Source organism: Ranitomeya variabilis, chromosome 1, assembly GCF_051348905.1.
Source record: "Ranitomeya variabilis isolate aRanVar5 chromosome 1, aRanVar5.hap1, whole genome shotgun sequence".
NCBI lineage: Eukaryota > Metazoa > Chordata > Amphibia > Anura > Dendrobatidae > Ranitomeya > Ranitomeya variabilis.
Genome location: NC_135232.1, coordinates 32,980,038 through 33,004,779, shown reverse-complemented (window position 1 = coordinate 33,004,779; position 24,742 = coordinate 32,980,038). Strand labels below are relative to the sequence as shown.

General features: G+C 43.9%; 1 protein-coding gene across 1 annotated transcript in view; it reads left to right on the top strand.

Annotated features, from left to right (window-relative positions):
* The window catches only part of LOC143804128 (class I histocompatibility antigen, F10 alpha chain-like), a 604,087-nt gene extending 585,411 nt beyond the window's left edge, over positions 1 to 18,676 (top strand). Inside the window, exon 8 of the mRNA XM_077281900.1 lies at positions 17,768 to 18,676. The gene's annotated coding sequence lies outside the window, so the exon portion shown is untranslated. The remainder of the gene's footprint in view (positions 1 to 17,767) is intronic.
* The last annotated feature ends 6,066 nt before the right edge of the window (positions 18,677 to 24,742 follow it).

The window sequence follows — 24,742 nt, the reverse complement described above, 5'->3', positions numbered from 1 at the left end:
CTCACTTTCAGCCACTGTAACATGGTCCGGGTCATTATACAGGGGTCTCATAATAGTGAAGAAAGGGTCCATTGTGGAGAGTTCTGGAGAATTAGGAGAACGGGAGAAAGCCCAAGCCTGATGGACACCTTGCAGCAAGGAGATAATGAGGTTTAGTTAATGAGATTTAAAAGACGGTGGATAAGGAATGATACAGTCTGTAACTCTACTGACAAGTACGGACGTCCTTGCTGTATCCAAAGATGCTGTCTGAAAGATTAATCTTTGCTGTTGGGTGACATGGAGGCTGCTGTAAAAGCCCATGTGTTGTGTCTACAAAGCAGTGGTTGACTGGTGCAGTGAGCTAAGGGGAAATGGTCATCAGCCCTTGGGTCAGTACCAGAGAGGGAGGGAAAATGACAGAATCAGAGATGTGGTCAGAAAACTACCTTCCTTCCCCCCCTGTGCTTCACTCTCTGTCCATGCTGCCAATACTGGACCTTCCCATCTTTGCTGGGCAGTACGCTCTCTGCTCAGCTCGTGCTGCATATAATTTCCCCGTTGAGAGCAGTTTCCCTTTTTACCGGACTGCGCATTCACCTTACACCCAAATTTCCCTAGTCCTCCTCTCACGCAGCTTATGAATCCTCAGATACCTTCACAACAGAAGAGGCGACCTAAGGGCTCATACTCATTTGCGAGAAAAACGGACGCATGCAATCCGATTAAAAAAAAAAAAAAAAAATCTGATTGCACTCTGACCAATGTTATTCAATGAGTTACAGCTCATCTGCGATTTTTTTTTTCTCAGCTGAAATCGGACTGAGAAGAAAAAATAAATAAATAAAAAAACAAAATCGCACAGCCCTCGAACTATATATATATATATATATATATATATATATATATATATATATATATATATATATATACATAGAAAATAAATATATATATATATATATATATATATATATATATATATATATATATATATATATATATATTTTTTACATAGAAAGATAATAGAAAAGCCAGCAATTAATCTGCTGTGTTCTGGAAAATCACTGCAGGAGCCGACAGCATAGAAGAGATGGATTACATACAGTAAATACATACACTCCCTGACAGAATTTATGTCGCTTATCCATGTTATGTAAATAAAAGCTTATAACCTGATGTTAAATTCATCCATTGGTTGTATAAATTATTCTTTTGAAAGCTGAAACCCTCCGAAATGTGGTTTAGGTTAAGAAAATAAATTGGCATCAATGCAGAAATATTGATCAGTTAATGCACACAGAATGGTCAGATTTTGGCAAGACAAAAGTTGTCGCCCACAGAAAGTAATGTGATACTCAAACAAATAATTAACTTAAAATACAAATATATGTTGCATAACATTGGTGAATGAAGTTGTGGTGCTATTAGAGTCATATTTCATATTTTGTGTGACTTCCATGAGCTTGAAGGACTGCATCCATGCGGTTCAACAATGATTCATACAATTTATTAATTAAGTCATCAGGAATAGCACAGAATGCAGTCTTCCATGCCTCCCAGAGTTCATCTAGATTCTTTGGTTTTGTCTTCCAAGCTTCCTCTTTCATCCTACCCCAAACATGCTCAATGATGTTCATGTCTGGTGACTGGGCTGGCCAGTCCTTGAGCACCTTGATCTTTTTTGCCTGGAGGAACTTTGTTGTAGAGATGGATGTATGAGATGGAGCACCATCCTGCTGCAGAATTTGACCTCTTTTATGATTTGGAATATAAGCGGTAGCTAATACTTCTTGATATTTTAGGCTATTGATATTGTCTTCCACCTTGCAAATGTTTCGCACACCCCCATACTGAATGTAACCCCAGACCATGATCTTTCCACCACCAAATGTAACTGTCTTCTGGGTGTATTTTGGATCCATACGGGCTCCAGTAGGTCTCCTGCAGTGTTTGTGGTGGCTGTGGTGTAATTCTACTGAAGATTCATCAGAGAAATCCACCTTCTGCCACTTTTCCAGCATCCATCTGTTTAGCAGGCTGTGGGACTTTGCAAATGCCACACATTTTTTTATTTGCCTTTTGTTTAGTCCTGGCTTCTGGGCACTGATTCGACCATGGAGGCCATTTCGAGACAGAATCCTACAAACTGTTCTAGTTGACACAGGGACTTGAGGTGACCAGGCCTGTTGGAGCTCTGCTGCAGTGGAAGAGGGGTTTGCTTTGGATTTTCTAACCAACAAACTTTCCCCCTGAGCAGTTATCTTGCGGGATCTGCCGGACCTGGGCTTGTCAAACATCTCCAGTCTCTTCAAATCTTTTTTTAATTCTTTGTACTTGACATTGAGACAAATTAAAGGTGCCAGCCACCTCAGCAGTGGATCTAGTCTTCAGCCTCTTGAGAATCCAGGCTTTGGTCGCAGGGTGGATTTTTGGCATGTTGTCAGAGCTCAAGTTGAAGTTCAAGTGAAGGTCTGGGGTGCTGGGTTTCTTTCCATACACACACACTATTTAACCAATCATTTACTGAAAACAGGTGAGGATGTAAACTAGGATTGGGTGCATTCTATGACCAGGCGACAAAACTTTTGTCTTGCCAAAATCTGACCATTCTGTGTCCATTAACTGATCAATATTTCTGCATTGATGCCAATTTATTTTCTTAACCTAAACCACATTTCGGAGGGTTTCAGCTTTCAAAAGAATAATTTATACAACCAATGGATGAATTTAACGTCAGGTTATAAGCTTTTATTTACATAACATGGATAAGCGACATAACTTCTGTCAGGGAGTGTATAGAATAGATAGATCTATAGATGTCTGTGACGTCTGTGACAAATACAATTAGTACAGTGTGTGTGCAGCTTAGGGTACCGTCTCACAGTGGCACTTTGGTCGCTACGACGGTACGATCCGTGACGTTCCAGAGATATCCATACGATATCGCTTTGTCTGACACGCAGCAGCAATCAGGGACCCCGCTGAGAATCGTACGTCGTAGCAGATCGTTTGGAGGGACGTGACACCGGAATGTGAGTATGTACTGTTTGTTTTTTTTACATTTACGATGGTAACCAGGGTAAACATCGGGTTACTAAGCGTGGCCCTGCGCTTAGTAACCCGATGTTTACCCTGGTTACCCGGGGACTTCAGCATCGTTGGTCGCTGGAGAGCTGTCTGTGTGACAGCTCTCCAGTGACCACACAACCACTTACCAACGATCACGGCAGGTCGTATCGCTGGTCGTGATCGTTGGTAAATCGTTTAGTGTAACGGTACCCTTACTGTACATGTATTTAATTAATAAAAGATTATTTTTTGGAAACAAATGACGTGGGCTCCCACGCAATTTTTGTAACCAGCAGAGGGAAAGCAGACTGCTGGGGGCAGATGTTTATAGCCTGGGAAGGGGGTAATACCCATGGAGCTTCCCAGGCTATTAATATCCGCTCACAACTGGATAATTAGCCTTTACTGGCTATTAAAATGGTGTTAAAATCGCATTGCAATCTGATAGCAATCGCACTGTATTCGGATGTAAATCGGATGCTAGCTGTGAAAATCGCATTGTACTTGCATGATACTGATCCATTTTTTTCGGTCCAGATATCGAAACTTTTTTCACACATATGGGTATGAGCACTAAGGCTGGAGTCACACTAGTTTATTGTATCCTCTGCTGCGAGCAGGAGCCGATTGTCATACGTCTGTGCTCCGAGCCTCTCGCACAGTGAAGATCGGAGCATAGCTGCGGAGGAGGCGGAGAAACTAATTTCTCCATCTCCTCCATTGCCGGGGTCAGTGTATAACGCACATCACTCGGATAATATCCGAGTGATGTGCGTTGTCTCACTCGCACCCATAGGCTTATAAAAATTGTCTGCTTGGAGCGGTCCCATAGATTAACATTAGTCCGAGTGCAATGCGATTTTTTACCGCATTGCAGTCGTCCGTTTTTGTCGCCAGTGTGACTCCGGCCTAAGAGAAGAAATCAGAGGAGCAGACGTTCTTCCTCACACTGCCAATTGGCCTTTTATTCGGTTGGATTTTTTATTTTAACCCTTTGTATAACCTGCCCTAGCAAATAACGGCATAATCTCCTATGTACAGTGCTACTTAATAGTTTGGGAACCCTTCATAATTTTCAATTTTTCTGCATAAATTTGACATAAGTCCTAAAAGTAGATGCATAGAACAAAACCAAGCAAATGAGTAAAAAATATTAGGCTTTGAATTTTTTAAATGAGGAAAAATGAACCAATATCACGTGTCTGAGTGTCAGAAGTATGTGAACCTTTAGAATTAGCAAGGTGAAATTAGTCTGATGCTTTCAATCAATGGAATGTCAATCAGGTGTAAGTGGATGTCCTATTTCAACAATCTATCAAAGTCTGATCATCACATCATGTTTGTAGTAGTGTATCATGGCACAAAGGAGATTTCTGAGGACATCAGAAGAGTAGTTGTTGATGCTCATCAGGTTGGAAAAGGTTACAAAACATCTCTAATTAGTTTGGAATTCAACAAGCCAGTCAGACATATTGTACAAATGGAAGAAAATCACCCTCCCCGGGAGTGTTTGATCAAAAATGATCACTCTAAAAGTAAGGCATATAATAGTCCACGAGGTGACAAAGGAACCCAAGGTAAACTCTAAGCAACTAAAGGCTTCTCTCACATTAGTCAATATTCATGAATCCACCATCAGGAGGACAACAATGGTGTGTGGTGTGCATGGCAGGACTGCAAGTCATTTCTCCTCAAAATGAACATTGCTGTCTGCCTACAGTTTGCTAAAGATCACCTGGACAAGCAAGAAGGCTAAAAGGAACAATGTTTTGTGCATGAACAAAACAAAATTAGAGCTTTTTGGTTTCAATGAGACGCATTGGTTTGGAGAAATACCCTGCATTACAGCATAAAAACCTCGTACAATCTGTGAAACACAGTGGTGTCACGGTTTGGTCAAGTTTTGGTGCATCTAGACCAGAATGGCGGCCATCACTGATGAAACTATAGCATTCAGAGGAAAATGTCACATCTGTCCATGAGCTGAATATCAAAGGGAACGTCTGTCATCCTCCAAGACAATGAACCAAAGCACATAAGTCGTTCTACAGAAGAACGGTTAAAGAAGAATAAAGTTTGAGTGAACAAGTCACAGTCCTGACCTTAGTCCTATAGTGGAAGGAGCTGAAGTGAACAGTTATGGGAGAAAACCCAAAGGTGAAGCTGTTCTGTAGAGAGAAATTAGCCACAATTCCTACAAGCGGATATGCAGGACGAACCAACAATTACTGGACAGTGGACACATTTAGATGCAGTTATTGCTGCACATGGTGTCACTCCGGGTAATGAGAGCAAAGGTTCACAAACTTTTGATCATTTTCCTCAATGATAAAATTACAAAATCTAATATTTTTGACTCATTTGTTTGGATTCTCTTCATCTACTGATAAAATCTGATGTAGTTTTAGGCAAAATTTATACAGAAATATGGAAAATTCTGAAGTGTTCACAAACATTCCAGCAAGACTGTATCTGCTGCTGGCAGGATGTCCAAAAGAGCACATTTACCACTGTATTAGGCCAGTCTCACACGTCCAGATAATTCCGGGAACCGGAAAAATCGGTACCGGAGTTATCCGTGTCCGTGTGCTCACGTGGCACATCAGTGCCGCCCGTGTGCCGACTGAGGACCACACGGACCGTGCAGGAGACAGCGCTAGAGTTAAGCGCTGTCCCCCCTGCGTGTGGTGCTGAAGCTGCCATTCATTCCTTCTCCCCAGCAGCGTTCGCTGGAGAGAAGGAATGAAAAATCACCCCCTGTGCGCCTGCCCGCTTGCATTAAAATACTCACCCAGCTCTCAGCGCCGCAGCTTGTTCTGTATGAGCGGTCACATGGTGCCGCTCATTACAGGGATGAATATGCGGCTCCACCCCTATGGGAGGTGGAGTCGCATATTCATCACTAATGAGCGGCACCACGTGACCGCTCATACAGGACAAGCTGCGGCGCTGAGAGGAAGCATCGCGGGAGCTGGGTGAGTATTTTAATGCAAGAGGGCGGGTGCACAGGGGGTGGGGTGTGTTAAGTGACCGGGGACTTTATTTAAAAAAAAACAAAAAAAAACAAAAACAACATGATTTTTCATTCCTTCTCTCCAGCGAATGCTGCTGGGGAGAAGGAATGAATGGCGGCTTCAGTACCACACGCAGGGGGGACAGCGCTTAACTCTAGCGCTGTCTCCTGCACGGTCCATGTGGTCCTCAGTCGGCACACGGACGGCATCCGTGTGCGGTACATGTTGACGCGCACCCATTGAATTTAATGGGTCCGTGTGATCCGTGCGCTCCCACGAACACTGACATGTCTCCGTGTTTTGCACACGGACACACGGTCCGTGAAAACACGCTGACATGTGCAGAGACACATTTATTTTAAAGTGTCTACGTGAGTCAGTGTCTCCGGTACGTGAGGAAACTGTCACCACACGTACCGGAGCCACTGACGTGTGAAACAGGCCTTAGGAGCTCAGCTACGCTCTCGCAGTTATCTGTCGGGGCTTGTGGACGATTTCCAGTGACATCCAGCTTATGGCTATAACGTCACTCAGGATCAGCGGCAGATAAGTGATAATCTATAGTCACATAATTATCCCTCTATATAATTGTACAATCGTCGCTCAGAGGCGTTGTGTCCTTTACACAATATGTCGCCTCTCACTTTCTGGCGTAGTAAAGCTCATTTTTTTATACATATTAGTCCATATAAATCCAAAAACAACACATCCAAAAATCTGATATAACTAAAGACCCCCCAAGATATTATATAGGCCACAGAATGTTTAGTTCAAATATATAAAGTTTATTTTTCATCCATAAAATTATTACATTTCTTTAACATCCATAAATACATAATGTGCAAAGTACCTCCAATCCAAAAAAGAACTGGTCATATGAGCTTAAAAATAATCCTAACATTCTGACCACCTATTCTGTATATTACATGATTTATTTCGTGTCAGATCACTTTATAAGGATTACTATATCTTCAGGTAAATAAATACACTTCAATTTCTAAAGTGCCGATATGCATAAATAGGTGCCGATGTGCAAAAGTTATAAAAAACTGGCTACAATAATGCCTATATGCTATCAATATATATGTATATCAGCAAAATGAGGTAGGGAATATAATATGCTTTTAGCGTTTTTTTACATATTTACAAGTTACTAGTCCCTTCAAACTTGAGGGTAGAACCTGTACATAATTTAGCCCATACACCATTAGAAAAAGAAGTGATAAGTATGTGTTCTGTCTCCGCCATCTAATTTGTTACCTCCAATTATCTGTTTGCATAATTTGCAGTTTCTCAGCCAGTATACAGGACTTGATATATTCATACCTTTATTTGTAGTGTTTTGGCTCCCTCTAGCGGTCAGAGTCATGTTGACAGTTGTATTTTTCTGTTATGTATTTTTTATGTCTGATTCTCCTCCTCCTTTGCAATGCATTATGGTAGCTCAGCCTACATTTCCCTCCATTATCATTTCACTTCCAGTTTGCCTTCCAGGAAAGAAGCTTACACTTCATCCCCCTTGCGATTGCATTGCCGGTATGTCTTTATGCTCTCTGTAGATATTTCTGCTCTATATTAGCCTAGCCTAACCAGTTGCACTCCTAGTTCAGTTACTAGCCTTCTAAATGTAATGCATAACGTTTATCATGTGTAGTATGTATCGTTCTATACCATGTACTGATTCCATGTATATCATTGTTCACAGTTTCACCGCATCAATATACCACTACGTTTAATAAAGCACAGACTCAACCACAGTCTCCTTATTGGACCCCGGTATAGCGGTTTAGCTGACTGGATAGCTACTTGGGCCTGTCTCATTTAGTGAGGACAGAAGAGTGAAACGGCAGCCATCCAACTAGTGGGATTCAAGTCACCGGCTACTCAGAGACTAAATACAGCTACAACAATCTCTGCACAGCCAAGCACTTTCCCAAGACACCATGTCTCACAAATCCCATAGAACAAGATCTGTTACTTCCGTCTCCTCAAAGACAACATCCATCAGCAGCGCGGTCGCCATTGCCCGCGCAAATGCTGAAGCCGCCAAAATACGAGCGAGCTTTGCTGACCAAGAGATGCAACTTAAATTAGAAAAAACACGCCTAGATGAAGAGAGAAGGTCACGCTTAGAGAGAGCACGCATAGATGATGAAGAGAGAAGGACGCAGTTAGAGAAGGCACGTGTGGATGCCGCCTTAGAAAGCTTAGCAGCAAAAAGGGAAGCTGCCGCAGCCCTCGCTGAAGCGGAGTCGCTAGAAGCCGCGCAAAGTCCCAAGCTGCATAGCCAAAGCAGTACGTCGAGTCTGGAGTTTCCACTACAAGACTCACCACAAAGCACATCTCAGTATGTTAATGAACTTCCTGATCCAAACTATAACCCTGAACCAGCACCAAAACGAGAATACGACGTCTCCAGCGAAGTGAGCGAGAGTCATCACGAGGCTCAGCTCCAGGACAGAAACAAACTCGAAAACGTGAGACAAAACGACTCTGCTAATGACTACCTTGCCCCTCACCAGGTAACCAATGTGGATCACCCTGCTGACACACCGTACGTCAGACCGAAGCAATACGACACCGGCTGGCGCCACCCTGAGGACACTAACAGGTATGAACGCACCTCACATCACTATCAGGGCGACCCATCACCAGCTTACTCTGCTGACAACCGGTTCACGACAGAATTTGCCAGGTTCTTCACACGACGTGAACTGGTTGCCAAGGGGCTCATGAAATTCACTGACCAAGCTGAAGGATACAGAGCTTGGAAAGCTTCCTTCCAAAATGTCATTAGAGACTTGGGGCTACAACACAGGGAAGAGATAGACCTGTTAGTCAAATACCTGGGAGAAGAGTCAGTCAAACACGCAGTAAGGATCAGAGACATTAATATAAACCGCCCTGAGACCGGCCTCAAAGAGATCTGGAAGAGGCTGGATGAGTGTTACGGTTCGGCAGAGGTAATAGAAAGAGCCTTGTTCAAAAGAATCGATGACTTTCCTAAAATTTCTAACAAAGGTCTCCAGAAACTTAGAGAGCTAAGCGACCTACTAAAGGAAGTCCAAGTTGCCAAATACGAGGACGACCTACAGGGACTTGCATTTCTCGACACAGCCAGAGGTGTTAACCCTATAGTCCAGAAGTTGCCCTACAATCTACAGGAGAGGTGGCTCACACATGGTTCCACGTACAAATACAAACACAGTGTTCCATTTCCCCCCTTCTCCGTTTTTGTAGACTTTATACACCAACAAGCGAGAATAAGAAACGATCCCAGCTTTGACTTTGCAATGCCATATGCCACACCGTCACCACCTGCGAATCCACGCAGAACATCCGTGGCAGTACACAAGACTTATGTTTCTTCTCCAGGTTCTAATTACAGGTCTGCTGGCTGCTCCCAATCAGAGACAAAGGTGCAGGACCCTGACAAGCAGTGCCCACTTCATCAGAAGCCTCATCCTCTCCTGAAATGCAGAGCCTTCAGAGGAAAATCTATGCCAGACCGCAGAAGCTTCCTGAAAGAGAACGGTATCTGCTACAAGTGCTGCTCGTCCACAACTCATCTCGCCAAGGACTGCAAGGTCAGTGTAAAATGCACAGAATGTGGCACCACAGACCATAACACTGCTCTACACCCAGGCCCAGCTCCATGGAGTGCACAAAACACGCCAGCTGACAGTGAGCATGGCGGGGAGGAAAGGAACACTGATACAGCTACGCCAGAGATCACTTCACAATGTACCGAGGTCTGCAAAGGGACAATAGACAGTAGGTCCTGTTCAAAAATATGCCTTGTCAGAGTATACCCAAAAGGCCATAGAGACCAGGCTGTAAGACTGTATGCTATCTTGGATGATCAAAGTAATCGATCCTTGGCAAGATCAACATTCTTTGACCTATTCAACATCAAAGGGCCAAGCACTCCCTACTCATTAAAGACGTGTGCAGGTACTGTGACAACAGCAGGCAGGAAAGCTACAGACTACCAAATCGAGTCATTAGACGGACAATTCTGCCTACCACTACCTACGATCATCGAATGTAACCAGATCCCAGACAACAGATCTGAAATCCCTACGCCAGATGTAGCAATCCATCACGCTCACTTAAAGCGAATAGCACACCTTATTCCGGAACTCGACCAGCAGGCCCAGATAATTCTGCTGTTGGGGAGAGATTTCCTGCAGGTTCATAAAGTGAGACGTCATATCAATGGACTCCACAATGCTCCCTATGCCCAAAAGCTAGACCTAGGATGGGTCATAATTGGCAACGTATGCTTGGGACGCATGCACGCCCCATCTTCTGTGACAAGCATGCTGACAAATACATTGGAGAAAGGACGACCATCTCTGTTTCAACCTTGTATTAATGAGTTCCATGTCAGGGAACTGCCACACAGCATCCAACTGCCCAACCATTTAATAGACTTTACTCACGACAGCAGTATAGTGTCGGGAAGCTATGAGGATCAGTTAGGGTGCACAGTCTTCCAGAGAACTAAGCAGGACAACCAAGTGGCAATGTCGGTAGAGGACAAGTTGTTCTTGGAGGTAATGGACAAGGGACTCGTTAAAGATGAGGCCAACAGCTGGGTCGCACCTCTTCCCTTCAAAACCCACAGACCACGTCTACAGAACAACAGAAATCAGGCATTACAACGTTTCTCCTCTCTCAAACGTAATCTGCAAAGGAAACCAGAGATGAAAGATCACTTTTTCTCCTTCATGTCAAAGATTTTTGAAAACTGTCGCGCAGAACTAGCTCCCACTCTCAAAGACTCTGAAGAATGCTGGTTCCTACCTATGTTCGGAGTATACCACCCTAAGAAACCAGGCCAGATTAGAGTCGTGTTCGATTCCAGTGCCAAATTTAATGAGGTCTCCCTAAATGACATTCTACTAACAGGACCAGACCTCAATAACAAACTGCTGGGAGTACTTATGCGCTTCCGTAAGGATTCCATTGCCTTCATCGCTGACATCCAGCAAATGTTCCATTGTTTCCTTGTGAGAGAGAGAGACAGGAACTTCCGTAGATTCTTCTGGTACAGAGACAATGATCCTACTAAAGAAGTCACAGAGTATCGCATGAGAGTGCACATCTTTGGCAACAGTCCTTCCCCTGCAGTCGCCATTTATGGACTCAAAAGGTCGGCTCAGGAAGGAGAAGCAGAATACGGAGCAGATGTCAGACAATTCATAGGAAAGGACTTTTACGTCGACGACTGTCTGAAAGCCATGCCTTCAAATGAGACTGCCATCAGTCTTCTCAGGAGAGCCCAGGACATGCTTGCCTGCTCGAACCTTAGGCTTCATAAAATAGCCTCAAACAGCCAAGAACTCATGGAAGCGTTCCCTTCTCAGGACCTATGCAATAGTCTCAGAGACCTGGACCTGGGGTCAGACCCCGCACCAATGCAACGCAGCCTTGGGCTTCTCTGGAATCTACAGTCAGACACTTTCACCTTTCAGGTCAACCAGGAAGAAAGGCCTTTCACACGTAGAGGCATCCTGTCTACCATCAACAGTCTGTACGATCCCTTGGGTTTCGCAGCTCCTGTTACTATACAAGGCAAGGCCCTACTAAGAGACTTAACTAGGGAAACATCTGACTGGGATGCACCTCTGCCACCTGATAAGAGGATCCAGTGGGAAGAGTGGAAGAACTCGTTAGCGGCACTCTCCAACCTGAATGTGCCAAGACCATACGCCCCTGTGCCATCTACTGAAATACAAAGCCAAAGACTGTACGTATTTGCAGATGTTTCTGTCAAAGCGATTGCCGCTGTTGCCTACCTGAGAACTGTAGACTCCAAAGGTCAGTGCCACATTAGTTTCATTATGGGGAAGGCCAAACTCGCACCACAACCAGAGCACACTATACCCAGGTTAGAGCTTTGTGCCGCAGTCCTAGCCATTGAGTTAGCAGAGTTCATCACATCCGAAATGGATATCGACCTGACACAGGCCAAGTTCTACTCAGACAGCAAAGTAGTCCTGGGATATATCCACAACGAAACCAGGCGATTCTACGTTTATGTCAATAACAGAGTGCTACGAATCAGGAGATCAGTTCATCCAAAGCAGTGGCATTACATACCCACAGACCAGAATCCTGCAGATCATGCAACTAGAGCAGTTGACACAAGTCGACTAGGAAGCACAACGTGGCTGTCAGGACCAAAACTATTGTACATTGAGGAATGTTTTCCAGACACCTTTGAACTAGTAGGAGAGGACTCAGATGCTGAAATCTGCCCTCAGGTGTCTACACTTCATACAATGACCTCTGTTATCCAGCTTGGATCTTGCAGGTTCGACAGATTCTCAAGTTGGAAGTCACTTACTCGAGCTATTACCTGCCTGACTCATATAGCTCGCTCATTCAAGACCACCAGAACTTGTGGCACAGAAAAATGTAAAGGTTGGCATCTTTGTAAAAATACCTATGTTACCTCTGACTTAGAGTTCTCTAGAAATCACATCATCCTCACTGTTCAAAGAGAAACCTACTTTGCAGAAATCCAATGTCTTATCAACAAAGCTCCAATACCAGTGAGCAGCGTATTGAGAAAACTCGACCCATTCATCGACAACAGTGGCCTACTGAGGGTAGGAGGCCGACTCAAAGAAGCTGAGATGGAGTTTGTGGAGAAATTCCCTCTTATACTTCCCGGAAAATGTCATGTTGCCTACCTAATCGTACAACATTACCACAATCTGGTCAAGCACCAAGGAAGACTATTTACGGAAGGAGCCATCAGGTCTGCCGGTGTGTGGATCGTCGGTGCAAAGAGACTCATCAGTAGTGTCATCTACAAATGTATTACCTGCCGTAAGCTTCGTGGTTCGACTCAAACTCAAAAGATGGCTGACCTACCAGCAGATAGACTCAGCCCAGACCCTCCCTTTACCAGCGTTGGTCTCGATGTGTTTGGGCCTTGGTCAGTTGTTACACATCGTACTAGAGGCGGCCAAGCCAATAGTAAACGTTGGGCAGTCATGTTCACTTGCATGTCAATCAGAGCCGTCCACATAGAGGTCATTGAGTCCCTCGACACGTCAAGCTTCATCAATGCCTTAAGACGCTTTATTGCCATCCGTGGTCCTATCAAGCACATACGCTCAGACAGAGGTACCAACTTCGTCGGTGCAGCAAAGGAATTGGGAATACCTTCAAATCTAGACTATAAGACTCTTGAGAGGTTTCTCAGTGACCAAAGTTGCACATGGTCATTCAACCCACCTCATTCTTCACATATGGGAGGATCTTGGGAGCGAATGATTGGTCTAGTACGGAGAATTCTTGACTCCACTCTTCTTCAAGAAGGAGCAGCGAGGCTCACCCATGAAAGCCTCATCACCTTCATGGCAGAAGCTGCAGCTATAATTAACGCAAGACCCCTGGTTCCAGTTCCTAACGACCCTGAGGAGCCCTTGCTATTGACTCCAGCTACTCTACTTACCCAGAAAACGGGACTGTCCAGGGCCCCTCCAGGAGGATTCGACGCTAAGGACCTCTACAAGCGCCAATGGAGACAGGTACAAAGTCTTGCAAATACTTTCTGGGACAGGTGGCGCAAACAATATTTGTCTACCCTGCAGCCACGTACGAAGTGGCAATCTACTAAACCTAATCTTAACGTAGGTGACCTTGTTCTTGTGAAAGACTGTCAAATTCACCGGAACCAGTGGCCACTTGGTCTAGTTACCGCAACATTCCCGAGCAAGGACGGCAACGTCCGCAAAGTTGAACTAAGGATGACCAAAGGGAATGAACCTAAGACATTTTCCAGACCGGTATCTGAACTGGTCCTATTGTTGCCTTCGGAAGAAAGGAGTAGTGACATCCGTTGATGTCAGACGGGGAGTGTTCTGTCTCCGCTATCTAATTTGTTACCTCCAATTATCTGTTTGCATAATTTGCAGTTTCTCAGCCAGTATACAGGACTTGATATATTCATACCTTTATTTGTAGTGTTTTGGCTCCCTCTAGCGGTCAGAGTCATGTTGACAGTTGTATTTTTCTGTTATGTATTTTTTATGTCTCATTCTCCTCCTCCTTTGCAATGCATTATGGTAGCTCAGCCTACATTTCCCTCCATTATCATTTCACTTCCAGTTTGCCTTCCAGGAAAGAAGCTTACACTTCATCCCCCTTGCGATTGCATTGCCGGTATGTCTTTATGCTCTCTGTAGATATTTCTGCTCTATATTAGCCTAGCCTAACCAGTTGCACTCCTAGTTCAGTTACTAGCCTTCTAAATGTAATGCATAACGTTTATCATGTGTAGTATGTATCGTTCTATACCACGTACTGATTCCATGTACAGGTCCTTCTCAAAAAATTAACATATAGTGTTAAATTTCATTATTTACCATAATGTAATGATTACAATTAAACTTTCATATACTATAGATTCATTATCCACCAACTGAAATTTGTCAGGTCTTTTATTGTTTTAATACTGATGATTTTGGCATACAACTCCTGATAACCCAAAAAACCTGTCTCAATAAATTAGCATATTTCACCCGGCCAATCAAATAAAAGTGTTTTTTAATAACAAACAAAAAAAACAACAAATAATAATGTTCAGTTATGCACTCAATACTTGGTCGGGAATCCTTTGGCAGAAATGACTGCTTCAATGCGGCGTGGCATGGAGGCAATCAGCCTGTGACACTGCTGAGATGTTATGGAGGCCCAGGATGCTTCAATAGCGGCCTTAAGCTCATCCAGAGTGTTGGGTCTTGCGTCTCTCAACTTTCTCTTCACAATATCCCACAGATTCTCTATGGGGTTCAGGTCAGGAGAGTTGGCAGGCCAATTGAGCACAGTAATACCATGGTCAGTAAACCATTTACCAGTGGTTTTGGCACTGTGAGCAGGTGCCAGGTCGTGCTGAAAAATGAAATCTTCATCTCCATAAAGCATTTCAGCCGATGGAAGCATGAAGTGCTCCAAAATCTCCTGATAGCTAGCTGCATTGACCCTGCCCTTGATGAAACACAGTGGACCAACACCAGCAGCTGACATGGCACCCCACACCATCACTGACTGTGGGTACTTGACACTGGACTTCAGGCATTTTGGCATTTCCTTCTCCCCAGTCTTCCTCCAGACTCTGGCACCTTGATTTCCGAATGACATGCAAAATTTGCTTTCATCAGAAAAAAGTACTTGGGACCACTTAGCAACAGTCCAGTGCTGCTTCTCTGTAGCCCAGGTCAGGCGCTTCTGCCGCTGTTTATGGTTCAAAAGTGGCTTTACCTGGGGAATGCGGCACCTGTAGCCCATTTCCTTTACACGCCTGTGCACGGTGGCTCTGGATGTTTCCACACCAGACTCAGTCCACTGCTTCCTCAGGTTCCCCAAGGTCTGGAATCGGTCCTTCTCCACAATCTTCCTCAGGGTCCGGTCACCTCTTCTCGTTGTACAGCGTTTTCTGCCACATTGTTTCCTTCCAACAGACTTACCATTGAGGTGCCTTAATACAGCACTCTGGGAACAGCCTATTTGTTGAGAAATTTCTTTCTGGGTCTTACCCTCTTGCTTGAGGGTGTCAATGATGGCCTTCTTGACATCTGTCAGGTCGCTAGTCTTACCCATGATGGGGGTTTTGAGTAATGAACCAGGCAGGGAGTTTTTAAAAGCCTCAGGTATCTTTTGCATGTGTTTAGAGTTAATTAGTTGATTCATAAGATTAGGGTAATAGGTCGTTTAGAGAACCTTTTCTTGATATGCTAATTTATTGAGACAGGTTTTTTGGGTTATCAGGAGTTGTATGCCAAAATCATCAGTATTAAAACAATAAAAGACCTGACAAATTTCAGTTGGTGGATAATGAATCTATAATATATGAAAGTTTAATTGTAATCATTACATTATGGTAAATAATGAAATTTAACACTATATGCTAATTTTTTGAGAAGGACCTGTATATCATTGTTCACAGTTTCACCGCATCAATATACCACTACGTTTAATAAAGCACAGACTCAACCACAGTCTCCTTATTGGACCCCGGTATAGCGGTTTAGCTGACTGGATAGCTACTTGGGCCTGTCTCATTTAGTGAGGACAGAACAGTATGATATGGAACTATCTAAAGATATTTACCTTTCAAGCACATGTGAAACCAGGGACCCCTACGCGCGTTTCGATATAGTCTTCTTCCGGGGGCGTGTATTCAAGAAAGGAAGGTGGGTCTATTTAAGCTTGCCGCCAGCAAATCACTGCTACGCTACCTTTATCCAATTGCCGTTGGTGTATTAAAGACTCGCTTCCACCTATAGTTGAAGCCGTGTCTCAATATCGTGCATACCTCCGAAACTTAAGGATACGTTGCCATGGTCACAAAAATCACATGCAACGTGCAGTGCATATTGCCAAATTTACAGCCCCGCATTGCGCACACCTTTCCAACCTAATGTAAGGTAAAAAACGCTATATAATTACATAGTTCTTCCAATTAAATAGCTTTATGCAAAGATACGTTACTTAGCAACTTGTTACACACGAGTGCGCAACTGTGGAAATAGGAAGATTCCATATTGATTTTAAAAGCGCGTTTCCATGGTGGCCAAAAAGTCACATGACACCTGCATGCAAATGCGCGACTCCGGAAATAAAGAAGGCTCCATGCTGATTTTTAGAAGCACGTTTCCATGGTAACTAAGACGGCCAGATAACACATGCGGCACGCAGTCTCAGTAATAAACTGGGCAATACTTAGTAAAAGATTCCAATGTGACTACACTCGCATCCAAATCTAAGTCGGAGTAAGGGGCCATATATGATTATATAATAAAAAGGAATTTGGCCCTATACCAATACAGAAACACGCTACCTGGCAACATGATGCAAAAAATATATACATAATTACAAAAGGATTCTGTATCCATTTTAAAATGAAACATATATGGTACCGAAAGACCAATATGTCATACTGAATACACATCACCCGAGGTAACGTAAATTCTACTAGATATTAAAGCACATGACCTGATAATAGATATTTAAATTAATCACAGGATCAAAAACCTTGACAAAACACCCATATATACATATAATATTCCGCAATCATTTATGACTTAACAACTAAAAATATTAGATATAATGCAACCCTACAAACCATATCTAAAAAACCAGGTTATAGGCAGACAGACTAAAAGTGGAATCTTTTACTAAGTATTGCCCAGTTTATTACTGAGACTGCGCGCCGCATGTGTTATCTGCTCTATTTTATCTTTTTATCTATGTTATCTTTTCTATTTGTACGATTTGATATCAGGACAGGAAACATCAGAGATGTAGTAATCCTTATAAAGTGATCTGACACGAAATAAATCATGTAATATACAGAATAGGTGGTCAGAATGTTAGGATTATTTTTAAGCTCATATGACCAGTTCTTTTTTGGATTGGAGGTACTTTGCACATTATGTATTTATGGATGTTAAAGAAATGTAATAATTTTATGGATGAAAACTAAACTTTATATATTTGAACTAAACATTCTGTGGCCTATATAATATCTTGGGGGGTCTTTAGTTATATCGTAGTAAAGCTCATGTAGTGACACATATATTATTGGTACTTTCCCGTTATAGAAGGTGATGGAGCATTTAGGACATTATTAGACCGGTGTGATGATCTCTAATGGGAGCGGTTTGTACTTTTTGTCATTACAGAGCCGGACGAGAGACGTCTTCTGCCTCCTTCCTTGTGGACTGAAGAATCTCCCCATTTATCTGTCATTGCTTCATTTCATTGTGTGTGATTGTACAGGAATCGGCCGTATACAATAATCTCATTATTATTTAGTCTAATCCCAGAATAAAATGACCGCTTAGAAAAAAACAATTACAAAGCAGGATTGTGAGGCCTCCGGCTGGGTCCTGGTAATGGTGGTCACATTTTCTCTGAGATTACAGGAAGCTTTTGGGTGAAGTCTTTACATATTTGTGCGTCTTACACAGTTATTCTCATTAATGGCGCATTATACTGGGGACGGGATGCTTGTATATAACATTATGTCGCTTTATTTCATGCTTTTTACATTCGCTATAACATTTTCTGGAAGGATTTAGGTTTCATTTTCTAGTAGCTTCAGTTTTGTTCTGATTTGGGTGATATTTTTCTATTTGTACGATTTGATATCAGGACAGGAAACATCGGAGAACAGAGCAAATGTTGTGTTATACCGGAGGGGTCATTATCCGTTCTTACATGTTACACAGGGAAATGTCTGCTGGTAACAGATTAATAAATCGTTCTTCATCCTCCTGACTCTCGAGGTTCCATGTAAGGCCTCTGTCACATGTCCGTGTTTGTCATTCCATTCTTTCTTTATCCATACAGGAAACACATGGCTGGCACACTGATCCAAAACACGGTGACACCGGTACTGTTATTCCGGTACTGATTTCATACGGACGTGTAAAGGGGCCTTAGATGGCACTGCAGAGCGCTCACCGTTATCGGCTCCGCACTGCAGAGCACCCACCATTATCGGCTCCGCACTGATCACTCATCAGGGTAATAACGCCGACTGCATCATCTGATCCCAGCGGGAAGAGGATGGGGGTTGAGTTATTATACGGAGAATGTATAGGGATGAGTTTGAGGCTGGGGTCACACATGCGAGTTTTACGGACGTAAGAGCGCAGAAACTACGTCCGTAAAACTCGCATTACATACGGCACAATGCTTCTCAATGGGGCTGCTCCTATTAGCCGTATATTACGGTTCAGTATTATACGGCTTTCTACGGCCGTACAAAATCGCAGCATGCTGCGTTTGTCAGCGTACTGCGCAAAAAAATCGCCAATGAAAGTCTATGGGGGCGTGAAAAATACGGATTCCACACTGACCAGCAGTGTGACTTGCGAGAAATACGCAGCGGTGTTAGTGAAAAGGCGGTAATTCAATTGCCGGCTTTTAATTTCTCCTGCACAAACCCGACAGGATATGAGACATGGTTTACATACAGTAAACCATCTCATATCCCCTTTTTTTTTGCATATTCCACATTACTAATGTTAGTAGTGTGTATGTGCAAAATTTCAGCGCTGTAGCTGCTGAAATAAAGGGTTAAATGGCGGAAAAAATTGGCGTGGGCTCCCGCGCAATTTTCTCCGCCAGAATGGTAAAGCCAGTGACTGAGGGCAGATATTAATAGCCAGGAGAGGGTCCATGGTTATTGCCCCCCCGTGGCTAAAAACATCTGCCCCCAGCCACCCCAGAAAAGGCACATCTGGAAGATGCGCCTATTCTGGCACTTGGCCACTCTCTTCCCACTCCCTGTAGCGGTGGGATATGGGGTAATGAAGGGTTAATGCCACCTTGCTATTGGAAGGTGACATTAAGCCAGATTAATAATGGAGAGGCGTCAATTATGTCACCTATCCATTATTAATCCAATTGTAGGAAAGGGTTAAAAAACACACACACACATGATTTAAAAGTATTTTAATGAAAAAAACACAGCGGTTGTTGTAATAATTTATTGTACTCTCAGTCCATCAGGAACACCCTCGCTTGGAAAAATAATAAACGCACAAGATACATACCTTCTGCTGTCAGATCAGGTCCCACGAAGTAATCCATCTGAAGGGGTTAACTAATATTACAGGCAGAGCTGCGATAATCCACTCGCTCTGCCTGTAATCCCCGGGTGCTGAAAGGAAAGCAGTGATCTATACTTACATTCAGTTGCGGTGATGCGCCCCTGCTGGATGTTCTCATGAACTGCAGCCTGGGAACTTTTTCCCACGCTACAGGTCATATGAGGACATCCACCAGGGGGCGCATCACCGCGAATGAATGAAATGTAGGTCAATGACAATGACCTACATTTCCTTCAGTCGCGGTGATGCGCCCCCTGGTGGATGTCCTCATATGACCTGTAGCGTGGGAAAAAGTTCCCAGGCTGCAGTTCATGAGAACATCCAGCAGGGGCGCATCACCGCAACTGAATGTAAGTATAGATCACTGCTTTCCTTTCAGCACCCGGGGATTACAGGCAGAGCGAGTGGATTATCGCAGCTCTGCCTGTAATATTAGTTAACCCCTTCAGATGGATTACTTCGTGGGACCTGATCTGACAGCAGAAGGTATGTATCTTGTGCGTTTATTATTTTTCCAAGCGAGGGTGTTCCTGATGGACTGAGAGTACAATAAATTATTACAACAACCGCTGTGTTTTTTTCATTAAAATACTTTTAAATCATGTGTGTGTGTGTTTTTTAACCCTTTCCTACAATTGGATTAATAATGGATAGGTGACATAATTGACGCCTCTCCATTATTAATCTGGCTTAATGTCACCTTCCAATAGCAAGGTGGCATTAACCCTTCATTACCCCATATCCCACCGCTACAGGGAGTGGGAAGAGAGTGGCCAAGTGCCAGAATAGGCGCATCTTCCAGATGTGCCTTTTCTGGGGTGGCTGGGGGCAGATGTTTTTAGCCACGGGGGGGCCAATAACCAAGGACCCTCTCCTGGCTATTAATATCTGCCCTCAGTCACTGGCTTTACCATTCTGGCGGAGAAAATTGCGCGGGAGCCCACGCCAATTTTTTCCGCCATTTAACCCTTTATTTCAGCAGCTACAGCGCTGAAATTTTGCACATACACACTACTAACATTAGTAGTGTGGAATATGCAAAAAAAAAGGGGATATGAGATGGTTTACTGTATGTAAACCATGTCTCATATCCTGTCGGGTTTGTGCAGGAGAAATGAAAAGCCGGCAATTGAATTAGCGGCTGTTCACAGATATCGCGCTGAATGAAATCTAAATACAGAATATATATATATGTGTCTCAATGACATATATATATATATATACTGTATATATGTTTTCCCTAACATTTGAGCACATAAATCCATTAGATGTCGGTTTTGCAAGCCTGCGCGAAAATCTCGCAGTACGGATGCCATACGGATTACATACGGAGGATGCCATGCGCAAAATACGCTGAAACACCCTGACTACGGATCAATATTTTGGGGACATTTCTCCGTATTACGGCCGTAGTACGGACGTATAATACGTGGCGTATTTTCTTACGCCATGTGTGACCCCAGCCTAATACAAACAGAAAAACTGACCAGCACATCCCAACTAGTGTGAACAGGTGCCGGCTAACACAACAATTAAGAAAATGCAAGCTGCACTCTGGATTGTTTAGAATGGTAAATCTAGAAAATTGGAACTGCATTACGGCCATAGAAAATAGGTAAGTGCTATATTCTGTATATATGGCATTTTGGGAAATATATACATAATATAGCACTTAACAATTTTCTGTGGAAGTAATGCAGTTCCAATTTTCTAGATTTACCATTCTAAACAATCCAGAGAGCAGCTTTGTATTGTCTTATTAGGGATGAGATTAATACAGAAACTAGTGGTACGACTGTATATCACCAGTGCAACAATAAGGGCTCATTTCCACTTGCGAGAAAAACGGACGAGTGCAATCTGATAAAAAAAATCGGATTGCACTCGGACCAATGTTATTCAATAGGTGTATTTTCATTAGCGATTTTTTTCTCAGCCGAAATCGGACTGAAAAAAATCACAGCATGCTGCGATTTGCTGCGAGTCTAGCCAATGCAAGTCAATGGGTGCGAGAAAAAAAAGGCATGGAATATGGACCATCCGTATTCCGTCCGTTTTTTACGGATACATTACCATTCTGTGGCATAGAACACTGTAAATGGTCCTGTAAATGACTGTATAAAAATAGTTGCAGAGAAAAAAAACGGATTGCATACGGATGTCATACAGATGTAAAATGGATGGTGCGATTAAAAATCACATTGCACTCGCATGACAATCGCATACGTTACATCCGTTTTTTTCTCTTGCAAGTGGAAATGAGCCCTAATAATGACATCTGTATTGTAGTGATCCGATCAGGGGCAGACATAGAAATCATGGGGCTCCATAGCAGAAGTTTGAATGCCCCCCCCCCCACACACACACACACACACACACGCACGCAAAAAAAAAATGAACAGGTGCTCTTCACGGTATGTGCGCACGTTGCAGATTTGCTATTGTAAAAATCTGCGCAGATTCTTCCTCTCTTGGCAGCAAACGCAGGTGAAAATCCACATTTTTTCAATGCAGATTTGTATGCGTTTTGTAAGCTAAATAAAGATATATTATTTAACAAAAAAAAAAAAGTGATGTAATTTCCTTATCCAACCTCTTTTACATCAGGGGTGGGGAACCTTTTTTCTGCCAAGGGCCTTTTGGAATTTTATAATAGCGCTCGGGGGCTGTATAAAATTAATAACTTAAACATTAGCCAACTATACACCGGACCTGAGGTACACAGCACATGGGGGGCACACGGGACCTGATGTACACAGCACATGGGGTGGTACACGGGACCTGAGGTACACAGCACATGGGGGGGTACACAGCACATGGGTGTCACACGGGACCTGATGTACACAGCACATGGGGGGTACACAGCACATGGGTGGTACACGGGACCTGATGTACACAGCACATGGGGTGGTACACGGGACTTGAGGTACACAGCACATGGGGGGGCACACGGGACCTGAGGTACACAGCACATGGGTGGTACACGGGACCGGAGGTACACAGCACATGGGTGTCACACGGGACCTGAGGTACACAGCACATGGGGTGGTACACGGGACCTGAGGTACACAGCACATGGGGGGTACACGGACCGGAGGTACACAGCACATGGGACCGGAGGTACACAGCACATGGGTGTATGTACGTGTACAGCACATGTATATGATTAAGGCTACGTTCACACTAGCGTTGTGCGCCGTTGCGTCGGCGACGCAACGCACAACGCACGCAAAAACGCGTCAAAACGCACGCAAAAACGCTGCGTTTTGCGACGCATGCGTCGGTTTTTGCCGAAAATCGGACGCAAGAAAAATGCAACTTGTTGCGTTTTCTTGGTCCGACGCTTGCGGCAAAAAAGACGCATGTGTTGCACAACGCAACAAAAAAAAACGCATGCGTCCCCCATGTTAAGTATAGGGGGCGCATGACGCATGCGTCGCCGACGCAAACCCGACGCACATTAGCTTAACGCTAATGTGAACGTAGCCTTATGTATGAGTGGTGTGTATGTATGTGTGATGAATATGTGATGTGTGCATATTTGCCCAGTATTGTGTATGTACGCTCCTGTGTTCTCGCTCCCCGTGGTATAATCGGTGCCTGCAGTTGTGCCCTGTACAGCAGAGCTGTGTTTGTCTCCTGACCCCTTACACTGCACATAGGACTGCAAGTAGCCCCCCTGCTTTCTGCAGCCACACAGGAAGATGGGACACGCTCGGCCCTGCTACTTCTCTGTGTACATGGGTGGTCTCCAGTCTCCACATGGCTGGGCGCTCAGCAGTGACAGGTACACCCCCTGTGGATGGAATAGAGGCAGCGGCTCCAGTTGAGGGTGGTTCCTGTGCACAGACTCCGGTGTCCCCCTGGTGCAGGCTCACTGACCATGTAAGGCCTCTTTCACACTTCCGTCTTTTCAGATCCGTTGCAATGCGTCGTTTTGGGAAAAAACGGATCCTGCAAATGTGCCCGCAGGATCCGTTTTTTTTCCCATAGACTTGTATTAGCTACGGATCCATCGTGTTTTGGCGGACCGTCGTCTGGAAAAAACGTTCAATGTAACGTTTTTTGTCTGCGTCGGGAAAATGTGTCACGACGGATCCTGCGGCATGCGTCGTTGACTAGAATGGAAGCCTATGGACGCAGGATCCGTCGTGACACGTCGTATGGCGGAATCAGGAATTTGTAGCCAATTAGCCAGACAGGCCCCAAATCTATATAAACCTGACCTGGGGCGTCACCCCCAAATGTGCCAGCAAGACTCCTGCCAGCCTGAAGACAGCCAGCCAGTCAATATATTGGTTTCCCTATTTTCCAGTAGCCAATCACATTTGGGAGACTCCCATTTTTAGGCATGGAAAACGGACCCGTCAAAAAAACAGATGAAACGGATGCAGTTTTTCGACTGAACCGTCTAGCGAATCCATCGAAATACTGGATGCGTTGCATCTGTTTTTCACTATTTTTGACGCATCCGTGGATCCGTGTGACGGATTCAAATAAACGGGAGTGTGAAAGTAGCCGTAGAAGGAGACGCATTACCAGCGTTACCTCCACACAATCTGCTGCCTAAACTTCTGCACCTCTCCATTATAATCCCCCTGTGTCTGTGACCCCACTACCCACCCGGATTACAACTTGTCCCTCACCTGCCTGGAGCTGCTCTGCAGGATTCTCCCGACTGGGCAGTGATGGAAAGAGCACGTGGGATACAAAACGGCGCGCACCTCTGAAGAAATAAAGGGCCCACGGCCAAATTACAGGCAAAGTGGCTGCGGGCCGCACCAGATGCTATCGCCGGCCGTATACGGCCAGAGGGCCGGACGTTACATTCTCCATTGAAGACCATAATATCATTACATACCATGTTCAAATATAATGCTTACACACACAACAAATATAAGTGAATATTATATACATATATATGTAATACCCAGCCCGGAAACATAATCCCTGGATTTTTTGTTTCAAGACTTTTGTTTGTTTTTTTGTATAAAAATGTGAATAATTATAAATGGATCTTACAGTATTTCCTGATCA